This window comes from Vulpes lagopus, chromosome 3 (assembly GCF_018345385.1).
Source record: "Vulpes lagopus strain Blue_001 chromosome 3, ASM1834538v1, whole genome shotgun sequence".
Classification (NCBI taxonomy): domain Eukaryota; kingdom Metazoa; phylum Chordata; class Mammalia; order Carnivora; family Canidae; genus Vulpes; species Vulpes lagopus.
The window spans coordinates 28,810,819-28,836,837 of record NC_054826.1 but is presented as its reverse complement, the minus strand read 5'-3'; the positions used below and the strand labels follow the sequence as shown (position 1 = coordinate 28,836,837).

General features: G+C 54.7%; 1 protein-coding gene and 1 long non-coding RNA gene across 2 annotated transcripts in view; one reads left to right on the top strand and one right to left on the bottom strand.

The window, feature by feature from the left end:
* Nucleotides 1–1,858: 1,858 nt before the first annotated feature.
* Nucleotides 1,859–24,531, bottom strand: LOC121486717. Its single transcript, XR_005986721.1, has 2 exons — nucleotides 24,142–24,531; nucleotides 1,859–8,594 (listed from the first exon to the last, which is right to left on the bottom strand). It is a non-coding gene; the product is annotated as an uncharacterized LOC121486717 (long non-coding RNA).
* The window catches only part of IL17B (interleukin 17B), a 40,738-nt gene continuing 33,534 nt past the window's right edge, over nucleotides 18,816–26,019 (top strand). The window contains exon 1 of the mRNA XM_041747875.1: nucleotides 18,816–19,420. The gene's annotated coding sequence lies outside the window, so the exon portion shown is untranslated. The remainder of the gene's footprint in view (nucleotides 19,421–26,019) is intronic.

Below are 26,019 nucleotides of genomic sequence, written 5' to 3'. Positions count from 1 at the left end.
TAGCAAGGAACAAATGAGGTCATGTGATGGAGAGTGCATTTTGAAATGCAAAACTCTACATAAATGTGTCTGCTAATGGTCATCGATAAAAGTAATAACGGGAAGTCCTTCGAAGCAAGCAGGGCTGTCTTCCCAGGGTGGACCACAAGAGGGCACCCTCTTCCTCTTGCCCCAGTCGTGCCCCCTCAGCCACTCCTCAGGGATGCACTGGGGCCAGGTTTCCCCTGCAGTCAGAGGAGGTGTAGACTCTCCTACCGGAAGAGCCTGGGCCTCTAGTCCTTGAGATATGTCACTGGACTTGTCACCAGGGGCGCCACTTCCTCCTCTCCACAGGACGGAGGCCTGTGGCATTTAGGATGTGTTGAAAACTGCTGCTACCTTAGGGCTGTGTTCAGAAATGGTCTCAGTGCTGAACTTCTGCAAGGGAAGCGCCCGAGCTCACGTTTATGTGTGTGTGATGGTCTGTCCTCACACCACGGGGTCCTCTGGTTGCCTTGTTGGCTGCTGCAGCCCCAGCCCCGGTGCCCGTCCGGCCCAGTGAAGGCAGGAGAGTTGCACAGAGGTGAATAAAGCGGGTCCTCCTTCGGTTACATATTTGCTGTTACTCCCGTCCACCCCCAATCCACAGTGTGGAATCCTGTCAGGAAGGCCCAGCTTAGCTGGCGATAAGTTCCCTGGGGTGTGCACTGGGAGTTCTAGAAGGAACCACAGCAAGGACAAGGCCAACGAGCTTCTGACTGGGTCCTGTTTCAAAACCGAACAAACTGGGGGTGGGAGTGTATCATAGGGACGGGAGGAGTGTCTCACACAGCGCACACAGCCACAGGTCTTGCCCTCGGCCTGTCTCCTCCACCCCCTCCCCGTGGCTCCTCGGGACGCAGGTGCAGGCTGGCAGAGGTTCCTCCCGGCCTGCCCTGGGCTGCAAAGGAGAGACGTGGGGAGGCCTTGTGCATCTGGGAATTGTCAGATGTAAGTGGCTGTTTGTCAGGTTGTTGGATTTTTTCCCCCTCAAAATGTAGCAGAGCTTGGAGGATCATGCTAAAGGGGAAGTGATTGTATTTAAAATGACCCCAAGTGTTGGCCAATGGTGCCTACGGTACAGTTAAAGTCCAGAGTTGCTCTGAACCCTAACACCTATGTGAGGTGTGATTTCCTGTTTGATCTGGTCAGTCACACCTTTGGGACTGAAGGGGAGAGGTCGCCATGTGGCTAGGCCCCTCGGCTCGTGCCTCGGTCCCACCCCAGTGGATCTTGCCCCGTGGGACTCTTTCCTTCTCTAACCTGCCAGAGCCGGGTGTTCCTAGACATAGCACGGAAGCTTCCTGGGGCTTCTGACTGCCCCGATGTGGGTCCTGACTGGTGTCTATCGGTGGCCTCTGGAAATGGCTGGCAAAGTGAAAGCACTTGGGGATTTTCTCAGCTGGGCTTGTATTCTGGGCTGAATTGTGTCCACCGCCACCCAATTCATGTGGAAATCCTAACCGCTTCCCACCAGTAACTCAGAATGTGGTTGTACTAGAGAGAGAGTCTTTACAGAGGTAATCAAGGTTACCCGAGGTCATTGGGTGGTCCCTAACCCAATAGGACTGGCTGGCTCAGAAGACAGAATTAGGACACCCGGGGAACACAGCCGTCTACAAGCCAGAGAGGTCTTGGAAGAAACCAACCTTTCAGACACCTTGATTTTAGACTTTTGGCCTCCAGAACTGGGAGAAAATAAAATTCTCTTGTTGAAGCCCCTCCCCGCGTCGTGGTTCTTTGCTACGACAGCCCAAACTAAAACAGGCTGTCAGGTTCTTCCCCTGCCTTCTCCTCCTCCCCTTTCCCCGTGTTCCCAGGAAGAAACAGGACACAAGGCAAAGGTCTAGTGCTTTATTAGAACCACAGGCACAGGTCGGACCACTTGGGTCTCACTGAAGGATTGATTAACCCTCTCCCCCCCAGCCCCAGAGCCCCAGGGAGACTGCCCTGCCAGATAGGCCAGGCCAACGGGACAGAGGGGGCAAGGGCAGGTGAAAAGCATAAACACAGACTTGATGTGATCCCAGCTTGTTATTAGGTGGGTGACCTTAGGCAAGTCTCTTAACCTCTCTGAGCCTTGGCTTCCTCATCTGTGAAATGGAGTAAACGATGGAACCTACCTCACTGGGTTGTAGTGGGGACTGAATGGGACAATGCCTGGGAATTGTCTAGCACAGTGTCTTGCTAGTTGTAAACAGTCAATGAATGATGCTATTATTATTATTATTTTCACTGACATTATTATTATCATTTATTAGGAGCAAGTCAGCTCTCTCTACTGTCAGGCCGACTCCAGTCCGTGGAGGAGGGGGAAGGGCTCGCATACTGCATAAATGTCTTCAAGATGGTCCGCTAGGAAGACAGCCAGAGCCACATGTGAGAGCCATCTGGTCCCTGGGAGTATGGGGACCAGACACACTGGTGAGGATTCTGGGGCCACGGCACCTACTCTCCCTACCGACTCCTTGGAAAGCACTAGAAGGAGTTTGCAGAAAGTTCTAGTGCAGCACCAGGACCACCTTGGGTCTGTGGCATTGGGTCATTAGCATTTCCTTTGTCTCTTTAGACAGAGTTATCTTTTTCTTTTTTCTTTTTGTAGCTTTTGCTTGTGGCTAAGGAATTGCCACAGGCCACTGAACTTGGAATCAATTCCAGCTCTGCGTTTGGCTGCCTGGGTGACCTTGGGCTGGTCACTTCACCTCTCAGCCTCACCCAGCACGGAGAGCTTCGAGGCCGAAGCCAGGCTGTAGGAGTAGGACTGGTCTCTAAGTGACGGAGGATCATAGGTAATGAGATGATGGGCAGGCTGATGTGCTCACTGGTGCAATGTGACTGGGGCAAAAGGAATGTCGGGGCATGTGTCCGGTGTGTGTGTCAGAGCACCCCCGTGCTTCTGGAGGTAAATAGAGGCAGGTGTCACCACAAGAGGGCGCGCTGAGCTTTTTTTGTCTTCTGGATGAAAAAAAGTTTTCATTTTTCTGTGGTTGCATTGCAAGTCGAACTAAGACTTAAGGTTCTTGGTTTTCCTAAGTGATTTAATAAACTTAAAAACTCATGTGCGTTTATCCATAACGTGGACACCCCATCGCGGCCCCCACTGCAGGGCGTGCTGGGAAGTGGGGCAGAGGCTCAGACTTTATGGTGACCTGGTTCCATCAGTCCTCACCGGGCAGATTTCCCAAGACTACAGCCGTGGTGAGGTGGCCTCTGAGGAACGCTACGGAATGGACTGGACGAAGCGGGGAGAAGCAGCACCTCACCGTCCAGAACGTGCGTGAGCCCCCTTACCTCCAGCGCCCGGCCTCCTGCTCGGCCTCCTCCCGAGGGTGCGCTGAGGTCCCGGGGGGCCAGGTCTGGGTGGGGCGGGGAGGTGAGTCCCGCTGCTAAACCATGACCTCAAGAACAGTATTTCCAGGAATCCCCATCTTAGCATCTAAGGGATTCCTGGGAAAACTGGACCGTGAGGACACGGCGCTGCCACGTCCCCGGGACGCGAGAGTCCTCTTCGGCCTCCAGCGCCCTCCACAGAGGTCAGCGCGGTGCCACGGTGACCGCTCCAGCGGGGCAGGGGGGGCAACCTCAAGCGCCCTGGAAAGTACCTTGCCTGGAGTCAGAGGCCACGTGGTTGACCAGAAACCCGGTGGCATCCAGCCCTCTCCCTCCTCCCCGCTCCCTCCATGACCACAGGGGGCAGAGGGAGGGTTTGAGTCTACACCCTGGGCCCGAGGGGTTGGCGGTGTCCAGCTTCCTCCTGGGGATCTCCTGCAAGCCTCTCGGCCTCGGCTTTCCTCAGCTGTAAAATGGGAGAGGAGAGGGCCTCCCGGATGAGGTGTGACAGATGCAGGTGGGGAGGAGGAGGAGGAGAGGAGAGGAGGAGGAAGGCAGCCCAGGGGCTTAGTGGAAACCCTCTAGGTCTGTCTTTGTGAAAAGTGACCCAAGGTGAAAGGAGAAGACTGGATTTATTTATTAGGGTCTCTTCCTGCTCCCCCACCCCTGGTGTGTGTGTGTGTGTGTGTTCAAATCACACGCACTGCATCGGCTAAGAACACAAACTCAAAAGCAGACAGATTAGAGCTACAACCCCGGGGTGACTGAGCCTCAGTCTTCTCGTCTTAGAATGGGTCAATGACACCGGCCACCTTCCAAGCACGTCGGGAGGTTAAATAGCATTATGGTGAGTCCGGTGAGTCCCTGCTATTCCTTGCTTGTCCCAAGCCTCTGAGACGGGCTGGACCTTCATGCAATGCCTGGATTGGTTCAGGCAATAGCCTGGAGCCAGGGTTAGGCCCTCAAAGAATGAGGAGCCTGACTCAAAGCTTGACTGACTTTTGTCTTTAGGGATGCAAGGGTTTGTAGGATTTGTCCAATTCACAAGTGGTGAATGGGTTTCAGCTCTGGATTATGAACGGTAGCTATCCAGCACTTGGTGTGGAGAAGGATTCTGAAGGTGCCTCTGATGTCTTCAAGAAAGGATGCCCTGACTGATGAGCGGTGTCCACCATGGGCTCAGAAAGAGACAGCAGAGGCAGGATGTCGGGGACTGGCGACCACCCAACGCCCCAACACTTCAGCTGCAGATGGTCCAACTGGGGTGCGCAGAGGAGTCAGGATTTGGCCACAGTCATGAAGCAGATGGTGGCATGGGTAGCACTTGTGTCCAGAAACTTCCCCAGCACTGCTGGGGAAACAGCAGGCAGCAAGGTGACTGGACACTCTCCCATCCTGCCCGGTGTCCCCAAGCACTGCCACCACTTACCAAGTCCAGGGTGACGGCTGCAGATAAACTTCTCCCTTCCCGAGCTACAGTGCTTCATCTCAGACTCCCAACTGACCAGAGATGCAGCACTGCACCTCAGGCTGGGAGACAGGGCGCACTGCTCGGTGCCAGGAGCTGCTGTCGGGGGCTCCACCCTAGGCAGGGGAGGGGGGTGTCAGGGGGGCCACAGCCCTACCGCACAGCACCCCCCAACCCCCCTGCCCCCGTGTCTCCCTCCCAGCCTCAGGGCCTCAGCCTGGCTTCCCAGCCCTCTGGGACCAACCCTCCACCTCCCTTTACTCCTCTTTTGTTAAAAACCAGCCTTATTTAGATGTAATCCCACATATACACTTAAAGTGTACAATGAAATGGCTTCGGATACATTCACCCAGTTGTGCAACCACTGCCACAGCCAATTTTAGGACACTTCATCACCCCAACAGGAGACCTCTTATCATTCAGCCCCTCCCATCTGCCATCAGCCCCGGCTCTGGGCAGCGGGCTTTCTGTCTCGAAAGCCGCTGATTCTAGACATTCCAATAACTGGACTCATCCGATATGGGACCCCAGGCCCCACCTTTATGCTCTGTACCTTCGAGCCAAACAGCACAGTCGTGGTACTTGATATTTTATACCATCAAACATTTGCCCTGGCCTCCTACCTGGTCTCCCTGCTTCCACTCCCCACCCGCCCTGACGTCCACCCCCCATCCTTCCCAGACATCCTTCCAAAGTGACTTTTCAAGTGTAAATATGGTCATATCTCTTCCATGCTTTAGGATCCTGAAAGTGCTCCCTCTCCTCCCACCTAATTTCTAAAGTCCTCCCCAAAGACCACAAGGCCTCTCCCGCTTCTCCCGTGCCCACCATCTCTGGGCTCTCAGGTGCTGTGCTGTTCCCCTCACACCCCCTGCCTGCCTCCTCTTCCTGTGCCTAGTATCAAAAGGCCGTTTTTTTCTAGGAAGCCCTCGTTGACTTCCTCAGACATCAGGACACCCCAGTCCACATCCTCACACCCTGTGTGCCCTCCTTCTAATCCTGCACCACACTTGTGGGCTGTGTCACCCACCCGTGAGCCGCCTGGGCTCACCACTGAAAGTGGGTTCCGGCAGTGTAGACCTCAGTAAGCATTGGTTGAATGACTGAATTACTTTCATCAACCTCATCTCCAGTGTCAGAGCTATTTGCTTCCGGGTCTGACTGGGCTAGTATCCAGTTCCCTGGGGGCAGTGCCGACATTTGTTAATTTGGGGGGGCCCTGGGCCTTGCTGAGGTCTTTGTACATGGTGATAGGCCCCAGGCAATGCCATTTGGTGGGTGACTGAATGGCCAATGTAGATAATTCATTTTCTTCTTGAGACCTGGCTTCGGTGGGAACCTCTGTGAGCAAGCAGGCAGGGCCACCTCTGTTCCTCCTGGGCACCCTCAGAAGACTTTCCTGCTTTGCTGGGTGTCTACGGTGGTGGCCTTGATACCAGATGACAGATACTTTCAGAGTTATATGAAGGCCTAAGGGGGTGGGTAGCCTTTCTTAGGGCTGGAAGAAGGCAAAACAAACAAAACAAAACAAAACAAAACAAAACCTCCTCCTTGAAAAAAAAGTGTCTCCTATGCCTCTCCTAGAAATCTGAAATCTGGCCTTGAGCTGAAGAGTGTCTCTCTCCAGTCTGCCACTTGAGGGCAGGTCAGTCCCCATGGCCTCCTGAGGAGGACAGTCCCTTCCTGAGGTATTCCCAGCCCAAGAAATGCCTTTCTCTCATCTGGAGTTCTCCCGTAGGAACTCTCTCCAGAGCGCATTTGGCTGGGGATTTGGTGGGGTCCCACCTCGGGGGTCCTAGACAGCCCACAGCCTGTACACTGTGCTCCACTCTGGGATGGGCCCCCACCAGCCCCGCAAGGGAACATGCTCGGCCTGACCAACTTGGAGGTTTCAGTACGAAGCCAGTGGGGCAGGTGGGAGGGTGGGGGGTGGTTCTTGACAAAGTGACAAACTTCCATGGCCAGGAACCAAGCTGATAAAGCTAGCCTCCTGCATTCCTCGATGCACAACTGTTTCCAAAGCCTTCACCGGACCACCTCTGGCGCCCCGGGGTGCAGCACGGGGCGTGAGCAGTTCTGCGGAGTCTGCGGGCCTCAGTCCTACCTGTGGAAGACAGTGATGCAAGCTTTTCCCCTGCATCAGTTTGCTTTCTATTTACGAGGAAGGGCGAGAAAGCCTATTTGGTGCTCTCCTGTCTCTGAGGCTCTCCCAGCTCCTGTTCATTTCCCTTCGGCCTCAGACCTCAGGCCTCAGGCCCAGGACCTTGTAAGCCACCGCACTGGGGCGAAGGGTAACCACACTGTTCCCTTCTTGCTGCTTATCTTACCTTCATCTCCTCGTTATGGCCAGTGTCAGAGTTTTTCACGGACAGTATACAAACATACGCGGGTACACATGACTCATCTTAAATGTAGAGGTACTGTGATTGTTTGCAGATAGAGGAAAAAAATACAGAAGGGGCTATCTGAGTGGCTGTGGTTTGGTTCCCATCGCATTTAACCTTCGGCCCAGCTGGTGTCACCTCCACGTGGAGGACCAGAAGGGAGATGGATCCAGGTCACAGCCCTGCTTGGACCAGGGGAGTTGAGAGCTATTTCCAGCACGGGGCTCGGGATATTGTTGCAAAGATAGCGCCTCTCCCGGGCATGGAGACGGGAGGTAGATGGGAGGCAGGCCCACGTTCCTGTGGGAGAAACTCTGACGCAGAGGCAGGGGCTTGTTGACAGCCTTTGACCCGGGCACTCTATTTGCCTCCTTCTCCTCTGGCTATGGGCTGTGTGGTTCTGTTCCCTTGTACCTAGAAAAATCTGGTGATGCTGTCTGTAATGAGAACAGCGGTTTATTGACTATTTTAATTGTGCTAACCCCCTTGTGCCCCCAGGCTCTGTGGGAAAGGAATTTCTCAAGGCCTTGGAGTTCGGAGCGGAGCTAGGTTCTTAACTCAGAGCAGCCAGCGCCAGCACCCTCACTGTAACCTCTAGGCTGAATGTCTCCTCCCCCCGCCACTTTACCAATCCTTTGGGTTCGGGACAGGGTCTAACCATTTCACCTGACCCTTCAGCAAACCTAGGGCGTCTTCCGCCTGCAGAGGGGACTAGGCACTGAAGCTGACCCTGTCCCTGCCCTGGAGGAGCGCCGTCAGGCTGAGATAGAGGGGAAATGTCCCTGGCAAGGTGAATAGGGGGCAGACCCGAGGGCCACAACACAAGAGAGAGACAAGGTCTCAGAAGACAGAGAGCCCTCCCCCGCCGCGCCCCACCCCCTTGGGAAGCTGGGATGGCTTCCTGGAGGAGGAGGTGGCAGGCTGGGAGGAGGGGCACGGAGGCAGGAAGGGTGTCCTCTTGGCTCTCTGGCCCTGGGAACTCTTCCCTCGAGTCTTTCTTACTTGCCCAGCAGGCAGACACTGCTGACCCTGACCCCTAGTCTCCGCTGAATGAGAAGGGGGTTGGTAGCCCCACGAGAGGCTCCATCCTACTCCTGGTCCCCAGTCCGGGGGTCAGGGGGCCATGTGGGAGACCCGACTTTGATCACCAGCTGCTGTGGTCACGTCTCCCGGCTCTCCTCGGCTCCGTATCCCCTTTGTCCAAGGACACGGTTGAACAGGTGGCCTTAGACTCTTACGGGGCAGATTCTTACCTGGTGCCGGCTGTTGGCAGTCTGGGGGCTGCTCCCAGAGAATGGGCCGATTCCCCCTCCCTGCTCCTCACTGTCTTCAGGAAATGTCGCTGAGCCCAGCCAGTGGGGGGAAACTCTGTCTTCTTGGGAAGCTCCGGGAGGCTGGGAAGGAGAAAATAAACAGTGGCTGTCTGGGTTTTCTCGCCAGGCCTGAGTGAGGAGGCCTCTCTGGCTCCTTCCCTTATATGGCCAGGCCGCTCCGGGCTGGGAGCCCGTCCCTGTGCTCCCCCACCCTCCACCACCACTGAGGGCTGGGGGCCACTGTTGGTCACCTGGGACTCTGCTGCTGCAGAGGCCAGGGCAGAGCTGGAGGTGGAGGATGGGACCCAGGTCCTGTCCCCATAGTCGCCTATATAGGCTGGCAGCCTGGCCTGGCCTCTAGGCCACTTGGAGTAGAGTCAGTGGGGAGGATTTATACTGATGATGAGGGGTGGGGGAAGGGGGTCCCTACCTGGTCCCGACTTAACCCCCAACTCACTGAGTGATCTTGGTCAAGCCCTTTCCCTCTCCTGCCTCTGTTTCTCCCTGTGTCAAATGGGGGTATGGAAAGTACTGATCAATCCTTACAGCGCTAAATAAATAAATAAATAAATAAATAAATAAATAAAGTAAAAAAAATTGAAAAAAAAATCCTTACAACGCCACAAAGGGGGAACTTTTGTACCTCCACTTCACAGAAGGGAAAACAGGCCTGAAGAGGCCAGCTGGCCCCACCTATCCAGCTAGAAAGGGAGCAAGGCAGGGTTTGAACTTGGGGCTGACTTCAGGGTCTGTGTTTTGAATGGGCTGACTGCTAAGGCTGCTGTCAGTGATAATACTCAGCTGCTCACATGCATCATATGGAAATGACATCTGCTGGGACTGCTCCCCAGGAAGACCAGGGAGGCCCCAGAGCCCAAGCCCAAGGGAGACTGTCCTGTTTAGCAATGGGGGTACCAAGCTGTTCATCTGAGGGCTCCCAGTACCCCACACAGGGCTGGAGCAGACTCAGGGCTCAGAAAAGGGAAGTTGTGGAATTACTGAATAGCAAAGCTCAATAGTCACATCTGTGCTGCAGGCATCATCTCCCAGTCCCAGGCCCACTCTGAGGAATGAACAAAACAATGGATGAGAAAGCCCTGAGATGTCACTTTTATAATGGGCATGTCTCCCTGTTCATAAGTTCTTTTTCCCTGTGAAGTGCCTGCCTGTGTCTGGTCCCCCAGGCTATTGTCTTCTGAGCTGACCAGTTCTCACTTGTCCAGTTGTGGGATGGAGGATCCAGGGTGGATCTGCTCGGGGCCTGGGCTCCGGGCCCTGGTGGCAGTGATCGTGGGAGAGGCAGCGGGAGGGGAGGTGGGGGTGGGGTGCTGGGAACAGCTCAGAAACGAGCCTTGCACAAGCACCGACATCCTGTGTGCTCTTGAGCTAGCCCATCCATCATCCTGGCATCCTCTTAGACCCTCTTCCTGGGGCCCAGGGGCAGGTCTCGGGACTGAGGACGGACTGTCAGCGTGGCCGAGAGACCGCAGCTGGCAGCTCTGCAGGCCTGCTCAGTGTCGGCGCTGGACGGTGCGGGGGAAGAGGTGCCTGCAGCCCTCCTAATCTAATTTGTTTAGACCCAGGCTCTGAGGCTCATTGGCTAGTGAGTGAGGGCCGGGTGTGCGTGCTGTGCTGGAGCACACGTTTGCTTGCACGTGAGGGACATGCAGAGGTGAACAGGTGTGCTGCGTTATGTAAGCCAGGCCTGGGCCTTGTCACCTGTCCTGGAGTGTCAGCTTCTTGCCAGAGCCCTGCGTCCTCCTCCCACCATTGGATCCTCGTCCACTCTTTCAACCCTCGGGAGATCCGGGGCCAGAACCCTGCTCTGCAACTGACTGTCCAGGAGAGTGGGGTCCTCCACTTCCCCGTGCCTCAGTTTCTCTACCTGTCTTATGGAGCCCGTACCTCACCCTGCCTGCTCCGCGTGCAGGGAACTAGAACTGGCAAGTGTAGAAGAATGTGATGGATGGGGAAAAAACAAAACAAAATGAAAAAACCCTGCTATGGTGTCTTGAGCCCACTCGGTGCCCAGCACTGCACACCCCAGGCCCACACCCCAGCCCCGGATGCTGGGTCTGTTGTCACCAGACTCGCCAACCCCACCGTCTACCTGTTCCTAGAATCCGACCCTGGTTACTCCTCCCCAGGGAAGATTGCTGCCATTCTCCACATGTCCTCCAAATCTCTTACTCTCCGTAGCACATAGTCTTTGCTTCTCTAGTTTGTAGGGACCATGGGATGGGGTGGATTTTTGCCTCCAGGTTGTTTCCCCTTCTTTGGCTCCACTTCTTTTCACTGACAGCCCACACCTCGCCGGCCGCAGTGGCCCACAATCCCTCCATCAGCAGAGGCCTTCTTTCAACTCTTCCCCTTCCAAGGCCCAGTTTCTCTGTCATTCTGAGGGCTGGGATGGGGAGTGTGGCCTGAGGCACAGGGCTGCTGCAGGAGGCTCCAGCAGCAGAGGTGGGGCCGTGGGCATGTGGGTACCAGAGGCGGCCGGGAAAGGCACTCAGGGCCCCCTGCGGCCTGCCCTCCTCTCTGGTCCTCAGGAGGGCCCTCTCTGGGGTGCTTGTTCCTCCAGTGTTAGGTTCTGGGAGGGGCTCCCACCAGCCAGTAGCCCTGGCCTGAAGGAGACAAGGATACTGCCTCTCAGAAGGATGCTGGGGTGCCCTGTGGGTCCTGACTGGGCTCCCGGGGGCTCCGAGGGCCTGAGGATGGGCCTGGCCTCCTGCCGCATCCTCAGAAGCCCCAGGCTGAAACTGCTGGGATCTTAGAGGCCCAAAGAGCCTGCTCCTTGGGCCCTAGGCAGCCACCGTCCTGCTTCACCTGCCTGGTTTTCAGAGGCAGTCTTCTGAGCAGCTCCAAGAGCAGGAGGGGTGGCTTTTCCTCCCCAGCACACTAAGGCTCCATCTTGAAAGAAAGGGTATGGAAGGAAGTTTTCCAGAACCCCCTCTGACGAATGACTCCGCCTCCGGCTCACACATCAGAAAGCAGCCATTTAGGGGTAAGTTAAAACTTGGGCTGGGCACCTGGGTGGCTCATCTGCCTTTGACTCAGGTCATGATCCTGGGGTCCTGGGATCGAGTCCTGCATCTGGCTCCCTGTATGGAGCCTGCTTCTCCCTCTGCCTGTGTCTCTGCCTTTGTCTCTATGTCTCTCATGAATAAATAGATACAATCTTAAACACACACACACACACACACACACACACACAACTTGGGGTTAACACAGTGGCCAAGACTGAAAGGCCAGCCTTGGGGCCGCCTGTGACTGCTTCCAGCTGCCCAAGGCTTTCACCCCACAAAGTGCTTCTTTCCATAACTGAGGGCACCGTCACAACCTCCTCCAGAGGCCAGAGGTAGAAGTAATTTCCCCGCCTGAGGTTCCCAGCAGCCCTGCAATGTGCCCAGGGTTCATCACCCGCTGGCGAGAACCAGAGGCAAGCTTGAACCCAGGGCTGCTCACGCTCCATCCAGCTGCCCCCTGAGCCGGAGTGGCTGGATGACCCTGAAACAAAGCTCACAGCCTTACGGTCATTGCAAAAGCCGCTGTGCCCTCTGCTGGCCTTGCTAGTTTCCAAGGAACACGAGGGCCTGGGAATGGGCCACATCTGCGAGCCAGATGGCACCACAGTGGGAGAGGGCTGAGGTCGGGGCTCCGTGCAACCACGCGAACCCATGCCCACAGTGGGTTGTCTCTGGAGAGGCTTCCTTGCCCTCAGCTCCCCTTCCTTGGCCCCCTCAGGCACGTGGCTCCCCCAGGCTGTGTTTCCCTTGGGCTCTAGGGTCCTAGGGTTTTGGCCATATATTTGCAAAGAATAGAGAAGACAGGCCCTGGAGCCAGGCAGATCTGCACTGCATCTCGCGCCTGGCTCCTTCTAGCTGTGTGATCAAGAGCGAGTGGCTGCTCCTCTCCTGACTCGGGCTTGTCTGTGAAGGTCAGATGAAGTCGTGTCAAGTGCAGACGCAGTTGCTGGCACGTAGTGAGCCCACATAAATGGCTGCGATTTCCATCACTAGCCCAAGGCTGGACTCACAGTGAGGCATAGGCATGGGAGAAAGGGAAGCAGGAAGGATGAGGGCAAAGGTCCAGAGAGGCATCCAGAGAAGATGTGGAAGCTGGGGTGGGAGCTACCATGTGGGGCCCCTTTCCAGGGCCCCTCTGTTATGCGGCTTCTCTGGGCCTCTGTTCCCAGGACGCCCTCCCATCCCCTTGACACCCCAGCTGAGTTCACTAGCCTCACACGCTCCCTACTTCCTCCCCAGGGAAGGCTGCTGTTGGGGACTTTTGAGCCAGCCCTGGGAATGCAGTTTGAGGCTGAATGGAGAGTGATGGAGGAAAAAGGGAGGACAGGGAGAGGGTAGGGGCCCCCACCTGCCCAGCCCAGGAGCCCAGACCTGCCTCGAGGTGCTCAGGCTCCAGGGGAGCCAAGTAGTGGGGGGCAGAGGATCTCCATGCACTCATATACCCTGACCCCCCAGGGAAAACAAAAACAGGGGCAGGCAGTGTCAGTGACAATAGCCACCACATAGTGACCTACACTGGGACATGCTGTAATCATAACAAGAGCTTTCAATGTGCTGCACACTTGCCAAGTACTTTCTTGTACAGAGGCTTTCTCATAGTCACCTAGGAGTTAGCTACCATTGACATTCCCACTTTACAGGTGAAGAAACTGAGGCTCCCAGAGATTACAGCACACGCTCAAGGTCACACAGCTAATGAGTGTCAGGCTCAGGATTGGCTTCAGGCAGCCCAACGCATATTTTCACGGCTCCCCTGTTAGACCAGACTATTCCTGGCACGATTTTTACAGAATGACAACCTGAGTCAGTGTCTCATGGCATTTTGTCTGGCCCATGTTAGTTTTTTATGGAAAGGGGGTTGTGAGCAAAGAAAGCATTTTCAGTGTCAGTGGAGGCATGTGGGCCTTGGCAAGGCTGTGTGTCTCCAGAAGCAAGGAGACTTCTCATTTTGGTTGTGGTTATGCCTCTTGTCCACAGTCTTTCTCCCGTGCATGCTGTTTAAAATATAAACACACACACACACATGCACGCACACATGATAAAGGGATTGGTTCTGCCTTCTGTTCTGTCCACTTTGCAAAGAACTGGGACTTCTGGGGTTGCTGAGACTGAGTGATGCTTCCTGGATCAGATGCTGGTTTCTTCTGGAATGTGTCAGATGGGAGAGCAGTGAGTTTGACATCAGGTCACCTTGTGGACCTGCTGTGTGATTGTAGACAAGTCACTTCCCTTCTCTGGGGCTCACTGTGCTGTGGTGGGGAGGGGACTGGATTCCATGGATAGATAGATAGAGGGGACAGCTCGACCCCAGCCCACCCCCGTGGTGTTAGTGTCAGTGGGAAGGAAGGTGAATGGTCTGCACGGAGCTCCATGGAATGAGAGAGAAGGAGAGCCCCCAGCTGCCTCTAGCTCTGTTTCCCACTGCCCTCATCCCATCCTATTGCTCAGCCCAGGGCAGGCCCCGGGGACCTGGAGCTGGTGGTTTTATACAGCAGGACTTGGAACATTAGTCCCGGAGGCACCCTAGTTGTGCGCCCATTGCTCAGATAGGGAAACTGAGGTGCAGGCAGGAGAAGCAATGAGCTTAAAGTGATGCAGGCCAAGGCCCAGCTGGAACTGACCTTTCTACTCACTGAGTGATCCTAATCTGTTAGATCTTAACAAAGAGGCCCGGGGAGGAAGGCGGGAGAGAGGGGGCCCTTAAGTTCCTTTGGCTTTGAAGATGGAATAATCATGACTTCCTTTTCTAAATATCTTTTGGCCCTTCCTAGAACCAGATGGCGGATGTTTGGAATTTATGTTGTAAATAGTGTTTAAGAAGGGGATGGGGGTGCAGATGTGTTACTTTCTCCATCCTCCGAAGCAAGAGCTGAAGGAGGGAGCTGGGGGAGGGGAGCTGGCTCTGAGACCAGGGAGGAGAGAGAAGTGTGGAGGAGGAAGGGAGAGGGGAGGAGGAGCACACTGGAGGAGAGATGGACTAGGAGTGAGGGCCAAAGGGAGAGAGGCAGGGAGGGGAAGAGGGGGTGAGAGGCAAGGAGGGGGAAGAGGGAGAGAAGGTGGGTGAGGACGATGGGGAAGGGGCTCCCAGCTGCAGGCTCAGACAAGCTCCATCTTGAGTTCAGGAGCAAACCCTTGAGTTTTCTAAAAATAGTTCAGCCTTTCCCCCAGCGGGGCTGGCAGCAGGGCCGGGAGAGGCACGCTTGCCCTTTTATGGTAAGAAAAATTCAGATCCTCAGAGGGGGAGCTGGGCCAGAGCCTGTAGTTCTGGATGAAGCCCAGCCCTGGGGTCTGGAGTGGGACAGTCTGGGTGGGGGTTGTGACTTGGTGGGATGGCCTGGCCCTGGGTAGCTTCATCCTCTGTGAAGAAAGGGCTGAGGTGATCACACTGGAAAGCCCTGGGGTGTTGGTGGAGCCCTTGTGATGGGGTGGAAGGCCTTAGAGAGACATCTGGTCTACCTCATCTCCCTGTTTTTAGAAGAAACTGTATCCCAGAGAGGGGAAGAGACTGTAGGATCCCTGTGTGGACATGTGAAGTGTCAAGGTAAATACATGAGGACAGCTTACATGCTCATTATTCTAAAGGGCAGTGTGGTTAGCAGAGAGAGCACTGGTCTGGGCATCAGGAGACCCAAGACTCACTTCCCCAGAGTGCCAGAGTGGCTGCCCAGCCATGGGCATCCTTTGCCTCTTCCCTGCTTCCCTCCAGGGTCCTCGAAGCCAAGGGGAGGGGAAAGAGGAGAGGAAGGTGCCCCACCAGGACATAATTATCTCCACGAAGCAGCCAAAAGATGATGGTGTGTTTTGAGTTCTGGCTGCCCTGTCCAGGAATTCCCTTTTGCACATGATTTGCTGAGTGGCCTTGAGCAATCTGCTGAACCTCTCTGGTCTCAGATTCCCTCACTGGAGTAATCCTAAGGGCCTTCTTAGCTTATTGCCTCTCTGGGAATTCCAAGGCTGGGTGGCGGAGCTTGGGCATAGAGGATGCTGCTCCCAGGCAGAGGGGAACCTGCAGGCTGCTGCTTTCTTCCTGTGCCTGGCCTACTTCCTGTGCTGAGGCAAAAAGCTCAAATGGACCAAGACAGAGGGAGATGGCAACTCACTGGAGACTGAGGTGATCATGGGTGGGACCCTCCGACTGTTTAAGCTGGTTGGGGCCAACTCCTCACTGGACACACGGAGGCCAGAAAAGACCTCATGCTCATGGTCATGCTCAAGGTTATGTGAAAGCTTGAGGTGGAGCCAAGAATAGAACCAAGGGCTTTCCCTCCCAGCCGTGGGCTCTTTCCTCTGCAGGAGGTCTCCCATCTGCAGCAGCCAACAATTTGGGGGACTCTCTCTGGCCAGGAAAAGGGCCTTCCTGAACAGGGCAGCCAGAACTCAAAACACACCATCATCTTTTGGCTGCTTCGTGGAGATAATTATGTCCTGGTGGGGCACCTTCCTCTCCTCTGTCCCCTCCCCTTGGCTTTGAGGAGAGAAGCAGGGAAGAGGCAAAGGATGCCCACGGCTAGGCAGACACTCTGGCAGTGTGATCCTGGGCAAGTCCCTGCCTGCCATTGGCCTCAAGGTTTTGCATCTATAATATGAGGAGGTGGCCTGAGGCTCTTGAAGATTCCTTTTAGTTATAATTGGATTATGGCCTATGAGTTTAAAATTCAACACCAGGAATGATTACCAAGCATCTGCCAGGGTCACCAGGATGAATGAGATGGATCCAGTGCTGCTCCGTAGATTTCTAGTCCACTGATATGGGGACCCAGTGCCTGAGGTTTCTGGGGGCCTGCATCCCAAGACCCTCTGTCTATTCTGGGAACCCAGGCTGATTCAGGGAATCAGCTCATAGATCTCTGGTCTTGAGTGTCCAGCACGCCTTGTGCTCACTGCCTAGGACACTGCCCAGGCCTGGCTCTCCCCTTGACTCTGCCCGCCCCTCTACTCTTCCCCACATGGATGTCCACCTCCCCAGGCCCTGGGTGGCTCCCCTTCCCTCCCATCTGCCCACACCTCATCTCTCCACACTCATTCTTTCTGTGACTCAGCCCAAAGAGGAGGCTTGCTTTCCTCTTCCAGCCTCCTGTGACACCTCCACCCACTAGTGGGGGGAAGGAGGGACAGGGGAGAAAGGGGGACAAAAATAAAGTATCTTGTTCTAAATTGGAAACTTCCCTGTGACCTTCCTGGAATTTCCATGTAGACTCTCTGGGGCGTGTGAACAGAGCTCCCAGGGACCCTGGCCCCCTCTGCCTCATTCCTGCTGGGGTGGAAGGCCATCGGCTGAATGTTCCCCGGAGACCCAGTCTTAAAACCAGGCTCCAGGTCTCCCTGGTCAGTCCTGGTGCTCCCTGGGAAGGGCAAAAAGCAGCAGTGGGGGAAAGGAAGTGGGAGGGAGGAGGGTCCCTAGAGGGTTCTTATGAAGTCAGGGCAGAACTGATGTCATGCCTAGCTGGGAATCTGACATCCAGGCAGCAGGAGAGCTCAGTCCAGTAGGATTGTCCCAAGGCAGCTAGAGCTGTGATGCGAAGTCCCAGCCTGGTGGTGGGAAAGGCCATGAGGCCCAGACTCCTCTAATGTTTGATTGCTCTCTATAGTGTCCATGCTAAGCCTGCATACCTCTGGTGATGGGGAGCTCACTTCTTCCCCAATCACCTCATCTCTCTTTGGACAAACTATTGGAGACTCCTTCCTAAAATCCCAATGACATCGGCCTCTCTGGGGCAGCACGGCCCATCTTTTAGGGCTACAAGGAACAAGTTCCTGTTCCCTAGAAAGCTCTTCAGGAGTTTAGAGATGGTGACTACAGCCCATGGGCTTCCAACCCCTCCTAATTCCACCAGTGCCCAGATCCCCAGGTGTCTCCCCTGCACTGGGGCTCTTGGCCTGGGGAGGGCAAGGAGATAAACCAGCTAAGTAAAGATAGGGATGTCCTCCCAGAGATGGGTCCCAAGAAAGACCTCTGCCACTCTGGGGGGCTTTGGTTGCAGGCTACTCAAGCCACTCCATGACCAAACCCTCCCTACTTCCCCAGCCTCGAATCTCACCAAGCTGCTAGACCTACCCTCTGGCCCAGGCGAATGGGCTTGTTTGCTGTTCTAAGTGTCCTTGCAGTCCTGCCTCCACACCTTCGCACAGAGAGCTCTCCACCTGGAAAGCCTTCTGCCTCCTTCTCTGTCTGTCCTAAGCATGCCCCCACTGCTCTGACCACCTCTACCCAGATTTCCTCTCCCTGAGAGTCTGGGCAGCCACCATCAGACGTGGGATGGCCCGAGCTATCTCCCTTCCAATCCCAAATCATGGACCATCACAGCCCGAAGGGCCCACAGGCACGGGGAACTTCCCCGAGTGTGTGGGCTACAGAGCTGGGGTCAGAGTGAGCATGACTCTTTCCCTTTCTCCCCGTCTTGCTCCAGCTTATCTCAGCCGACACCCTGGGACCCAATGGGGTTGTCAGGTCGCATGCTCAAAGTCTGGCAATCTCTGGGTCGACCGGCCAGTGGCCTTCGAGCCTGGTAGACCGGCTGGGGTGGTTGTCATGGCCACTACAGATGCCATCCTGAGATGGCCGCCTCCCTCTGGACACTTTGCCCCCATCCTCGTTTGCCTGAACGAGAAAGAGGAAGAGAAGGAGGAGGAAGGGGAGGAGGAAGAGGAAGAGGAGGAGGAGGAGGAGGAGGAGGAGGAGGAGGATGGTGGGGAGTGGGAGTTAGTGGCAGCTGAGCAGTGTCCCTGTTAAGCTCACAGGGCCCAATGTGTTTCCCAATTTAGGACTTTACTATGTCCCCTGGAGCATGGCTTGGGGCAGGGGAGGGCCACTCAGAAGGCCTTGGACTGAGGCTTGTGACCCCCTTATGGGCACGTGGGGAGGAGCCGGGGCTTTGCTGCTTCTTCCAGCCTTAGTCTAGCTCACTGCCCCCTCCTCAAATCTCTGATGGGCTGTGCTGGATCGGGGGCACCCAGGACTGATGTCCTCAGGTACTCAGCCCACACTAATCCATGCTCATTGACAAAAAAGATAAGTCTGGCCACGGTTTGCACTTTTGTCCCTGAGCAAGCGTAGGGAAGGAGGTGGGGGGCTGGCTCTATCTCCTCCCCATAACAATACTTAATCGGAAAGGAGGCACCAGGTTTCAGATGGTCCCCTTTCCAAATGCCAAGGGTTGGTCCCACTGGGCAGGCTGGAACCAGAACTCGCTCTTGCTCACAGACGCACTGGGGACATTGCTGCAGTAGAAGTGCATGGTTCCCGAGTCAGCCAGACCTGGGCTTGAGCTCTAGCGTAGCCTCTTACAAGCTGTGTAACTTTGGGCAAAGGACTAAATCTCTCTGAGTCTCTGGGTCCCCAGAGAGGCGACGGTACTTGCCTTAGAGAGCACTGGGCAAAAGGCCTGGCCCTTGGGAAGACTTGGTATGTGGCATTTTTTTTTTTTTTTTTTAAGATTTTGTTATTTATTTGAGAGAGAGAGAGAACGAGCGGTGGAGAGAGGCAGGGGGAGAGAGAGACAGAGGGGAGGGGGGAGAAGGAGACTCCCTGCTGAGCAGGAGGCCCAATGCGGCTCCATCCCAGGACCCTGAGATCATAACCTGAGCCGAAGGTGGACGTTTAACCAATTGAGCCTCCCAGGCGCCCCTGCAATTGTTATTTTTGAAGGAACAAGGGCCATTTAGCCCCGTAGGGGGAAGAAGAGTTGGAGCCCACTACGGTGCCTCCTTCCCTCCCGAAGAAGCTGCGTTTAGGACACAATCCCCTCACTTCTCTGTGGTTTCAGCTACTCGTGGGCGACTGCCTGCCACCCAGAAGCAGGTGACCCAGCGGTAGCCCACGGCTACGTCACAGTGCCAGGTCCTCACAGAGGCACTTTCTCACCTCACAGCATCACAAGGAGGGTGAGTGCAGCTCAGTAGGATATTCTGAGAGAGAGAGAGACCACGCTCACATAAGTTCTATCACGGTGGATTGTTATAATTGTTCTATTTTATTATTAGGTACTGTTCGTCTCTTATTGTGACGAATGTATAAATTAAATCTTGTCATCGGTACGTATGCATGGATAGGGAAGAGCAGTGCACATAGGGCTCAGCGCTATGTGTGGTTTCAGGAGGCCACTGGGGGGCTCGGGACGTGTGCCCTGTGGACATGGCGGGGGGAGGGGACACCACTGTCATCACATTTTAGCAGTTAGTTGTTATCAAGCACTTCCTGTGTGACAGTCACTGCTCTGAGGGCCTCGGGAGTCTTAGCCCGCTCAATACCCCGACGAGACGGGAATTTTTAGCATGTCTCAAGTCACAGTGGCTACGAGGAACATCTGGAATTCAAACCCAGGGGGCCTGACTGCCACTTGGCACCTTTAACCACCAGCCTTTTGCATCTTAGCCTCCCCCCTCTGGCCACTCTTCACTCGGACAGAGTTTCACCCCCTCTCTGAAAGCCCCGTGGCTCCGATGTTGGCCTGTTTCTTCATCTGAACAATAAGGGGCCTGGATGAGTTGGTCTCCGTGGGCCATGAGAACGGGTGGTTTGTGCCCTGCATGAGGGCATGCTCTGAACTGGACACTAAGTTTCTGGTGGAGAAGCTTGGCTGCCAAATAGCCTCTTTTGCAAGCGGGGAGGGGGCCGGCTCTTGTGATGCGTGGTGAAGCCCCGTGGGGCCTGTCTAGACAGGCCGTTGGGAGGTGCCAGCCACTGTGGGCCCTTTCCCCCCGAATTCCTGCCGATGACCTGGCAGGCGGCCTCTGCTTGGAGCATCCTGCGCACTGCCAGCTGGAGGAAGGCCACAGGGGCAGTGCCCGCTCTTGCCCCAAGGCTTTCTGGACGCTCTGCCACTTGGTGCATGCAGGGCACATTTCTAGATACCCATGTTGGACTGTAGTGAGTAGTGTTTTTGTTTCTTCCTTTCATTCCTTTTCTTTCTTTCTTTCTTTCTTTCTTTCTTTCTTTCTTTCTTTCTTTCTTTTTCTTTCTTTCTTTCTTTCTTTCTTTCTTTCTTTCTGTTTCTTTCTTTCTTTCTTTCTTTCTTTCTTTCTTTCTTTCTTTCTTTCTTTCTTTCTTTCTTTTTTTAAAGTAAACTCTAGGCCCACCATGGGGCTTGAACTCATGATCCTGAGTTCAAGCATTGCATAATGTACTGACTGAGCCAGCCAGGCGCCCTCCTTTCATTCTTTATTTTATTTTATTTTTAAAAAAAAATTTTTTTTTTTTAAATTTATTTATGATAGTCACAGAGAGAGAGAGAGAAGCAGAGACACAGGCGGAGGGAGAAGCAGGCTCCATGCACCGGGAGCCTGATGTGGGATTCCATCCCGGGTCTCCAGGATCGCGCCCTGGGCCAAAGGCAGGCACCAAACCGCTGCGCCACCCAGGGATCCCTCATTCTTTATTATACAAATTTGATAGATACAAAATAAAGTGTATAATATATATACTTCCAGAAATCTGACAATTTTAAGTGTGGTCAAGGAGGAGGATGCTCGTATGCACCTGATGACTTGGTGCAGCCACTTTGGAAAATAAACCGGCTCTCTCCTGTAAAGTTGACAGGCATGCACCCCAGGACCCAGCAATCTTTCTCTCTAGGTATAAATTCCAGAGAAACTCTGGCTCCTAGGCATCAGGCGATGTGGACAGTCACAATAACTAAGCAGTTAGAAAAGCTTTTTATCATGGTTCTTTGCACCACCTCATGGCCCTGAATCCTGGGGATGGTTCACTTGGAAAGTTGTAGTTGAGGCACAGCCCAGGCATAGCCGGGTGGTGAGAACCTCAGAGACTATCTCCCCAACTCCTTGAGGCTTACAAGGGGAATCAGATACAGCCCCGAGGGTCCAGGGTGGCCCTGGGCCTGGAACTTTCTATTCCTCAGGGCTATACATATCAGCTCTTCCCAACAACTGGCCAGTCTGGTAAGGGCTGATTTTACTCAAAGAGCGGCAGTGTGGCTCTTAGGGACCAGTGACAAGCAAGGTCTTTCCATCCTGGGGCAGCAGCAGGGCTGAAGGGAAAGCAATGGCTTTGAAATGAACTAGAACACTTGGGTGCAAGTTCTGAGCCTGGTCTCCTCTTCTGAAGTGGGATTCCTCATCACTGCTCTCGGAGGTGCCGGGGTGGGCAGGCTAAGAGCAAGCGTTTAGGAGTTGCAGGCTGAGTTTAAATCCCTTCTGCCACTTTCTAATTGTGTGACCTTGGGTAAGCTCCAGTGGTTTCCTGCTCTATAAATTAGGGATAAGAGAACAATGCTGATTCCTGCCTCTCGGTAATCCTGGGAGGAACAAATGATGCCACCAACCATTCAGCGTGGTGCCTGGCTCCCAGGAAATCCTCCGTGTATGTTCATGAGGTACACCGGAGGGTTTGCAGGAAGTTCCAGGGTGCAGTGGCCGAGGGGCAGGGCAGGGGGTGGGAGAGCCATGGACAGACAGCGGCTGAGGCAACTGGCACCAGTGTCCAGACCGAAGAGCTCATGAGCCGTGTGACCTTAGGCAAGCCAATTAACCTCTATACCTCAGTTCTCTCATCTGTACAATGGGGATCGTGATTACATCTACCTCATTGGGTTGTTGTGATGATTAAGTGAATTAATTCACGTAAAGGCCTTAGGTAATGCCCAGAAAGTAACGATCGCAGGAAAATTCTCGTATCTGCACCACCACCGTGGAGTCCAGGGTTGGGCAGGGTGGCTGCTTCTGCTCCAGCCTTGTCATCAGCTGTATGACCCAGAGCAGCACTCTCTCATTGTGGATCTAGTTGCTTCAGCTGTGTCTGCGAGGGTCCCAGGCTGCCTGACAGCTCAGCAGTTTCCAGAACTCCACATGTGTGGGAATTTCCCTGGGAGCTTGAAATGCAGGTTCCTGGGGCCCCATCCAGGGCTCCCTGTCAGTAGATGAGTGTACAGTGGTTCAGACACCACACTTAGGGACACATTGCCCACCCCCTGTGCTATAAATGCAGGAAAGGAGACCTCACCTGGCCTTTTAGGCATCTCAAGCTGATCCCTCTTCTGGGCCTCTTAACCTCAGACCTTTGAACTCATGCCTCCTGCCTCTTTCCAGACCCTGCTGTCCCTTTAGGAACTCCGAGCACTCCGGGTCTGGGTCTCCTTTCCACTTCTCTCTAAACATAGATAAGATCATCTTGCCCCTCAAGGGGAGTAAGGTCTGGTGGTAATGTAACACCAGAACCATGTACCCTGCTCTTGTGTGCCTATGTCCCTCACTCTTCACAAAAACCAAGTGCCGTTAGAACCACGATCGTACCCATTTTATAGAGGAGGAAGCTGAGGCTCAGGGATGGCAAGTGACTTGTCTGATATGTAAACAAGCCAGAATTGGACCCAAGCGGTTGGATTCCAGCGTCTCCTTTTGGACCATTGTGGCCTCAGGCCTTATGTGATCAGAGGGGGCAGGTGAGGGTGTTGGGTGGGCTGGCACTGGGGGACTGTGTCCACTCTGGGCCCTAGATGTGGCCAGAGCATATTCACAAGAGCGATACTGCCTGCATGCCCTCTGGTGCTGATCCCAGGGTCTGCCCCTACACAGCCCTGCCTCCCACGTCTCCTGCCTTCCTCCGAGGCCCCACCACACCACATCACCCTTCCTGAAAGCCTCTGCTGTCCATCCCATCCTCATCCCACTCTGAGGCCCTGCACCTCCTGATCCAGAGACCAGCGCCTTCCGCACCAGAGGCTGCTTTGGGGTCAGACTCATCCTGAGGCCTCTGGGCTGTGGGCTGACCTTCCTCTGGCCAAGCCTGTAGTCAGAGACCCTTCCACTCTTTTCTGTCACTTGAGGCTCAGCCTACGAGAGCTCCCATGGGCATGAGGCATCTGTTTAGACACTGAGCCTATGGTCAAAGGGCAGACCCCGCTCAGGGGCTCCTGGGGAAACTTCTCGATGCTGGCTGCCTTTTAGGCTCCAACAGGGCTCAAGGAGCCACATCCTGCATGGAGACCATGTCATCCAATGGTTTCATGGTACAGATGGCCCAGAGACAGTAGGGTGCCTGCCTAAGGCCACAGGGCCAGGCAGTGAGAGGCAGAGCTAGGGCTGGGGCCCACATCCCCCTCCCCCGGCCAGCACCCTGGCCTTCCCGCCTCTCTGCCCGTCTGCTGGAGCCTGAGCCGACATAACTATGCCTCTAGCTTTGCTTCTTGAAACCATTATTTGAAAACAGTTTTCCTTGCCAGGAGCCCCAGGCTCTTAGAGCTGTGAAATCCAACCTCACAGAACAAGGAAGAAGCAGTGTCTCCAGAGAAGCCAGGGAGACGGGCCCAGACTTGGGCATGGCAGTGGGGCTGGGGCCGGCAGGACAGTAACCCTGACCGCTCTTGCTGCTCCCACCCGCTATGTAACCGCAGCCACGAGGAGTCCTCCAAGCCAACAGAACCATAGATCCTGCCCATCTGGTCAGGGCAGGATGGGCACTTAGAGATCATCCAGTCCAGCCCCTGTCCCGATGGGGAAACTGAGGCCCAGAAGAGTGGAAACACAGAGCAGGTTAGCAAGAGAGCTAGGACCAGACCCCTGGACAGAGCATCGCCCTGGGGAGGATGCCACAGATGCGCACCCCTCCACCCCCCTCCACAGACCTCATATCTGCCACTGGTTCTTACCTCTCCTGGGGTCTGGTCCAGGTGTGGCTCCTTGCAGCCTGGATACGGGGGTCAGCTCATTTAGGGGATTGTTGGGGGTGTCATTGCTTCTCAACTAACTTGACCGGGCCTCTGGCACCCCTCACTGCCACAGGGCATTTTTAAACGGCTGGCACTGGGCCCCCCTCCCCTTAGCCCCTTGCCTGTTGCTCCTTGGCCACAGAGGCCCCTCTGCCTTTTACCTTATATGAGCTGAAGAGGCGAGCCCGGTGTTGGGGTGAGGCGGGTGCTGAGTCCTCCCGGGGCCCCCCATTGGCCCGGGCGCCTGCCACGTGACTGCCTCGCCTTGACCTGCCCCCGGTGCCGAATGTTGCTTTTACCCCCTAAGGAAGGAGTGGTTGACAATTTTCATATTTCTTCTAAATTTGGAGATTTCAGACAATGCTGGGAGGCTTGGCTCCAGCTGCCAGAGGCCCATGTGGAAGTCATTAAGCCAGAGAAGGGGGGCCGGGGGAGAGAGGGAGACAGGGAGAGAGGAGGAGGAGGAGGGGGAGGGGGGAGAGGAGGAGGAGGAGGAGGAGGAGGAGGAGGAGGAGGAGGAGGAAGGGGCCGGAGTTCTGAGGGTTGCCAGTTGTCAGCCTGGGAACATGAACAAACTCCCTGGGAGTTTGCTGTGTGTGAGAATTTCCTTCCTCTTTCCCGACCCTAGTGTCCCAGGACTGGAGAGGGAGTTCTGAGATTTTCTGGGAACCCCCGGTGGGGAAAACACTAGTCCTGGCCCCTAAGGGCCCGGGTCTGGTGGGAACGGCAGGAGACAGGAGACCATGAGGAATTAAATTCCCTCCCCAGAAAGCTGGGACCCTGAGAGACCAATCCCATCACCGTGCAAAGGAGGTCCAGGGCCCCACGCGGGGAGGACCTATCCTGGTACCCAGGAGGCCATGTTGGTGTAAGAGCTTGCATCCGGGCTCTCCCTGCTGGGGCTCTCTTTCCCCACTGTCCTGGTGGTGAGAAATGCCCATCTCCCGCCATACGCCCCCTTTCTCATTATGCTTCCCATAGATTCCTTAGCATTTTTCATGCCTCAGGGCCTTTGCACTTGCAGTTCTCTATGCCAAAACTGCCCTCTCCCCAGAGTTTCCCATAGTTGGCTCCTTCTCCAGCATCTGGTCTCAGCTTAAAAGTCACCTCTGGGAGAGGCTTTCCCTGGTCACTGCATTACCTTCTACCATTACCCTTGTTTGTTGTGTTTCACGGTGCTTATTTTATATATTTATTGGTTTAGTTGTTCAAAGTCTAGCACTTCTAGGAGAGTGTGACCCTCCCCCCCAGATAGGGTTTGTGTTCCCAGGACTCCCACAATGCCCTTGAAGAATGGCTAAGAAGATGTCTTTTTTTTTTTTTAATTAATTTTTATTGGTGTTCAATTTACCAACATACAGAAAAACACCCAGTGCTCATCCCATCAAGTGTCCACCTCAGTGCCCGTCACCCATTCCCCTCCAACACCCGCCCTCCTCCCCTTCCACCACCCCTAGTTCGTTTCCCCGAGTTAGGAGTCTTTATGTTCTGTTTCCCTTCTTGATATTTCCCAACATTTCTTTTCCCTTCCTTTATATTCCCTTTCACAATTATTCATATTCCCCAAATGAATGAGAACATACACTGTTTGTCCTTCTCCGATTGACTTACTTCACTCAGCATAATACCCTCCAGTTCCATCCACGTTGAAGCAAATGGTGGGTATTTGTCGTTTCTATTTGCTGAGTAATATTCCATTGTATACATAAACCACATTAAGAAGATGTCTTTTGAGAGGTGGCCACTATCATAGCATGGGAGCAGCCTCTCTGAGGCCCATGGAGGCCTCCTGCCAGTGGCCAGCCGAGTCCTTCATCT